Source organism: Austrofundulus limnaeus, unplaced genomic scaffold, assembly GCF_001266775.1.
Source record: "Austrofundulus limnaeus strain Quisiro unplaced genomic scaffold, Austrofundulus_limnaeus-1.0 Scaffold2, whole genome shotgun sequence".
Lineage (NCBI taxonomy): Eukaryota > Metazoa > Chordata > Actinopteri > Cyprinodontiformes > Rivulidae > Austrofundulus > Austrofundulus limnaeus.
The window spans coordinates 6,943,733-6,949,228 of record NW_013952404.1 but is presented as its reverse complement, the minus strand read 5'-3'; the positions used below and the strand labels follow the sequence as shown (position 1 = coordinate 6,949,228).

General features: G+C 39.1%; 1 protein-coding gene across 1 annotated transcript in view; it reads right to left on the bottom strand.

The window, feature by feature from the left end:
• The window catches only part of btbd7 (BTB (POZ) domain containing 7), a 20,816-nt gene extending 17,227 nt beyond the window's left edge, over positions 1–3,589 (bottom strand). Inside the window, exons 1-2 of the mRNA XM_014013594.1 lie at positions 3,480–3,589; positions 3,239–3,317 (exon numbers count right to left, since the gene is read on the bottom strand). The gene's annotated coding sequence lies outside the window, so the exon portion shown is untranslated. The remainder of the gene's footprint in view (positions 1–3,238; positions 3,318–3,479) is intronic.
• Between the last annotated feature and the right edge of the window lie 1,907 nt (positions 3,590–5,496).

Sequence of the window (5,496 nt, the reverse complement as noted above, 5' to 3'; positions counted from 1 at the left end):
CACACACACACACACACACACACACACACACACACACACACACACACCTTTGATAGAAAAAAAAGTTTTTATTTCAACAGACTGCCTCAGCTAAGAGCGTCATCAGAAGGAATTTATTTGGACAAAATTAGAAATTGAATTTGAATGTGGAGCAGAGAAGAAAAAGCCCTCGAGATATTAACAAAAAGGCAGCACTGGTGGCGGAGGTCCTCAAAGGAAAACAGCAGAGACAGAATAAAACAAAGCAATCGACACATCACTTGAATATTCTGCTGAACTCCCCAGCCAGGCAGCTTTAACTCATTTAAATGAATGAACCAAATTTAACTTTAGCTGCAATGCAGAATTCTAAAAGCATAATTTGGGACAGCTACTTCCCTGAGACCTGACTCATTCTGTTTAGAAAAGAAGCATCTCTCCTATAATCTCTCTAAAGCCCAACATTAAGACACTTTAGCGCAGTTTAGGCCCAAACAGTGAGCTGCAGTGTCACAGACGGAGGAAGGCAGACGCCGGCAGAGCTGGACTATGCGTCTCTAATGAGAGGTGACAGGAGACACTCCCTGCCCCCCACCTATCTCTCCGCGAACACACAGACATATGCACTCTTTCAAATCGCTCACCTTGCACCTTTTTTAGCTTGTGTTTCACTACAAATACCTAAGTAAATATAAATATGGCACTATCGAGAGGTTACAAAACAAAGTCGTGGCCTATCGATGAATATTATTCCACAAAAATAGTCGACACTAAGACAAGATCCATGTATTATTCAAATGACTCACAAGGCACGATCAATCATTTATGCAAACTTCCTCATCATGGCAGGAGAAAATGGAAAGACGCAGGTAGGCAAGCCCCCTTTCCTGTGTGCGGCACGAAATTTCAGGATCATTAAACCCTCCACTCTATTCACCATAACTCATTCACAGAAACTCATGCAAAAAATACTCTGGTTGGTCTCGAAAAGACTTCAACAATAAACACTGAGGTGAAGAATCAGTTTGACATTTTGAATGATGATTAAAGAGGGTTTTATTTTCATTATTTTCCTGATAATTATAAACCAGCTTATCAATCTAGAGGCCCAAACTGTTTCGCTTCAAYGACTGAAGTCAAGTTGTGCCCACCTTTTAATGGATGTCTTTATTGGGCTCAGTGGCAGCAGCATTAATTTCCTGAAGAACAATCGCAGAGTCTGTGTCACAATCAAACTGCGGTAACAGTGAACTATATGTCGTTACCCAGACACTTCTGCATTTGCAGCACAGAGCGGGTCCAAAGTGCTTTTTCATGCTCCAACACATTCAGTCAATGTAATGTTTTCATTTRGTTTGAAAAATTCACAGTTTAGTTGTAACAAAACCTGTTACAYGACCTGTAAGATGTGGCTATTATGTGCTTTACAAGGCACAAATACAGTTGRCAAATATAAAATGTATGACTCTATAGAAATAATTGATACAATCTGAGGTGATATAAAAAAGGGGACAAAAAAAAAAGAGAGCACAGCAATGTGCAGAAACCAGAACTTTCTAACAGTGACCTCCATGGTATCGASGTGTCACTGGATAAATCCTACAAGATGAACTGCAGGTGAATGAAAAAACTGCACAAAATGCCCTTTCTAGCTAAAATGATGATAATTACGGAGACAACATTCAGAAGTAGAAAGCAAAAAATCAGCTATATCTTTTAGTAATTATGRAAATTGGTCTCTAATCACGCCATTTACCTGATAACAGGCTGCATGAATCAGAAGAGACTGGAGAACAGACAACATTAAAATGATGACTCACAATGAACAACCTCTGGATTGGTCTGCGTCAATCAACAATATAAATTGTGGTGCTGCTGAATATTTGACATTTCACTGAGTGCGCCATCAGCTGATTATATTTTTGCTCCGGAGGCCACAACCCAAACAATACAGATCACTCACACTGTTTCATAAACAGGATTAACACGCGGTCTTCTTTCAGACCTTGGTTAAACAGAACATTCTAAACCTAAAGCAACTAAAGAATAACAGGTAAATGTCATCCTGTCTGTGTGAAAATCAACACTGACCAGGAACTTATTTTCATTGCAGAATTGTTTAGTGTYCACAAACAAGCAACAACACAAACAGCCTGGCAGCTGATCTTCAGGGAATGAATGGCCACTCAGAAAAACGAGTGCCTATTTTAAGAGAGATGTCAATGCTCCTTCTTGTGTCCCCCATCCAAGTGACCAACGTAAACAGCTTTCAGGTCAAAGTCCAGCTCATCAGTTACTCTGCAGAATGCAAGTCTTTCTTTCATGCCGGGTATAGGCTTCTGAGCATGTAAATTCAATAATTACAGGTCAATATGTCACAGRACACACTGACACAAATAGTTGACCAGGGAAAATGAGAAACACCGCAGCTGAGGAGTACAGTTCCCAAAAGATAAGACATGAACACGGTCACAGGTCCTGTGAGACTGGATTAATAAACGGCTGACGATTGCACACACAGTTTAAGTGATTACTAAATGATTATCACAGTTTGCATATGGCTCATCTGCAGTTAAAGAACTGGTGACACAAACTCATATGAGAAAACTATGCAACAAAAAAGTACTTAATGTAGACAGGGAAAGAAACAAAGATCCATACACAATTCAAAACCAAAAATCAACAGGAAAAAAATAACATTTAAATATACACTGAGCATCATTTGGCAATAGTAAATGTAATCAAAAGCCTTATTTACAGATAGTGGATGCAATGATAGCCTGATAACACTGAGGAAACAACCAGCAACATGTAGGTCAATTTCAAAGTAAAAATCCAAAATATAAACTTTTCTGTCAGTCTGGCCTCACGAGCTGAAACAGATGCTCTTTTTGATGATATAAGGATGAAGAAAGCAATAATTTGCAACGGCTTTGTTAGCCTACGGAGCTATTGTTGCTCTTTGGACAAACTGGTGGGCTACCGCTGCTAAACGGAAGCCTCGGCTTGGTTAAAAGTCATTTTACGACCAAAGAAATAAATACGTGGACAGTTTTTTAGCTGCAGATAAGCACTGTGAGTAATGAGCAAATATCTCTCTGTCGCCCAGCCAGAGGAGCCCACCGCAGGCTTGTAATTAGTAGCATATCCTTGGAGGCTAAGCTATCCGTTTCGCTTTGACTTTTTACCCCTCTCGGAAACCGCAATTTACTTCAAGCAGGATGCGAAGCAAACTGTTGAAAAAAAAAAACATATTTACCCGAGAGTGGAGAGCTTCGTGGGCATTATATTTCCTTCGAATCACATCGTAGTTTCGTCAGCACTCCKATCCAACTTATCTGTGGCAAAGAGAGGAAAGAGAGAGAAAAAAATGCAGCTCAACACCTTCTTTCTAACTCTGCTTATTACGCACGGCTCGACGTCAACGTTCACATTAAAACCCCTAAATACACAATAATTCCCCACTTGTATCGACTTTCCGGCGATTTTTCAACATTTACCTCAAGCGAGAGCTAAACCCGAACCGTCCTTATTCTTGGTTCAGATTGGTATTTCGCCCCCATAGTAGCAAAACGCCTTGTTCGGTGGTTATGATGGCCTATCCCAAAGCTACCAGTTTCAAGCTAGCTACATCCTGCTAAAGATTTCCGGTTAGGTCTTTCAAAATAAAACCTCAGAATGTTACTAACTTGTTTGTTGTGTGTGTCGCTTTTTATAAATGTCATGCGATTGTTATTCGTTAAATATCAACCACTGTGAAGGTAATACCCGTTAAAGAAAAATGACGCAGTCTTAACGCACATTTGGGAATTAGCAAAAGATGAGTTTCCCAGTAGTTCCGCTAACTTGACAAAGTCGGACTTTGCCAGGAGGTTGTGCAACAATGCAATTTACGAGCGTCCTCTAGTGACCACATAGCGAAAGTGACCATAAAAATATAAATTTATAAAAAAAAAATAATAGGAATTTTCTCTTTCCACTTACAGATATTTAAAATATATTTGTTTTCGGCAGCTTTATTCCCCTTTAAAACACATTTTAATACTCATTGTTAATTACATCCTTGCAGAACCATAGCCATTATGCACAGTGTTTGTATACAACTGTTAAATCAGTGCGCTTTATTGTTCCTTGAACTGATACGCATTTTGTTAAATGTGGAAATGTGAGAAAAAACTGAAAATAATTGTAAAATACATATGTATATATTTTTCTTTTTAAAAATATATATTTTAGGGTTGTGGATCAAGTACTTCCGGCGACCAGATGAGGGCGTCAGAACACTTAACGTGAGCTGAAAGCCTTCTGATAAATGTACAGACCAAAAATCATCGATGCAGATCTATAAGGTTGCATTTATTGCTTATCAACTTGTTAGACATATTAGTTCCACCACAAATTCATCATGCAATTTCAAAGTTAATTGACTAGTTATAGTCAGATCTGCACTTCTGGCTTACATGTGTGCTTGTTCCTTCATAACTAAAATGATAAATTACACATTGATATAAAAAAAACTTAACTGCAGTTTTGAATTGTTTGAACGTGCAAGGTCAAATATCAAATTATCCACTGAAATCTCCTGCTTTTGAGACTTTTTTCCTTGTGTAGTGTCACAAGTTGCACACAACCGTTTATCATCTTTAGCTGTACTCACACAAGAGTAATTTGCTCTAATGACAGCTGACTGCATGTTTACAGGGAGAAACTCCTCCCAGGAAGAGTGATGGGAATGAGTTAAAGTAGATCTTATCTGCTTGTATCTCACGGGATGTTTGGAGGGTTTTATGTAGAAACATTTCCTTTAAGCGTATGAGACTTGTTCTGGAAGCTGAACCGAGAAGTATGTCCTCCATCTTCAGGAGACCCTCCAGATTTCCCTTCATGAAATCAATCCAGCAAAACCACAGGTCGACTATCTACAGCAAGCAGCCAAAGGAGCCGTCAGTTATGGTGAATTTGTTGTTTTGAGTTCAGTGCTAAACTGTAATTGATAAAACTTTAGGTTCTTGAGATAAAAAAAATAAAACAAAACAGAGTCAACCTTAAAGGTCCGGTACCTTGGATGCTTCACTTCATTGCTTGTAATGCGAGGAACTCAAGCGAACACTGCTCCCCGGCTGGCAAAGTGGGAGAGATGTTTTATTTATTCTGTATCCATAAGTCAGTGTGAAGCTCTGGCCCCTGAAAAGGGATCCGATGATGGAACTGCAACATAGCAGCCAGCATTTATACCTCCATAAATCTGCTGATCTGTCCTTAGGGATGTGGAAGCAGGGCTTTTACTAAGCACATCTTGAGTTAGGAATACCAGAAGACAGGAGAACACAGGGAATATCATAGCAGGGAAACAATAAAAAGGGGGGGGGATGCTGTAAAATCACTTGAATATTCGAAAATCTGGAGTCTCTTTGGACTCAGATGTTCAGTTTTTTTTTCATTCAGTCTGGTGCAACATTAATAAAATTCTATCAAATGTGATGTATACCTGAATATTATCAGGTCACAGAATGTTGT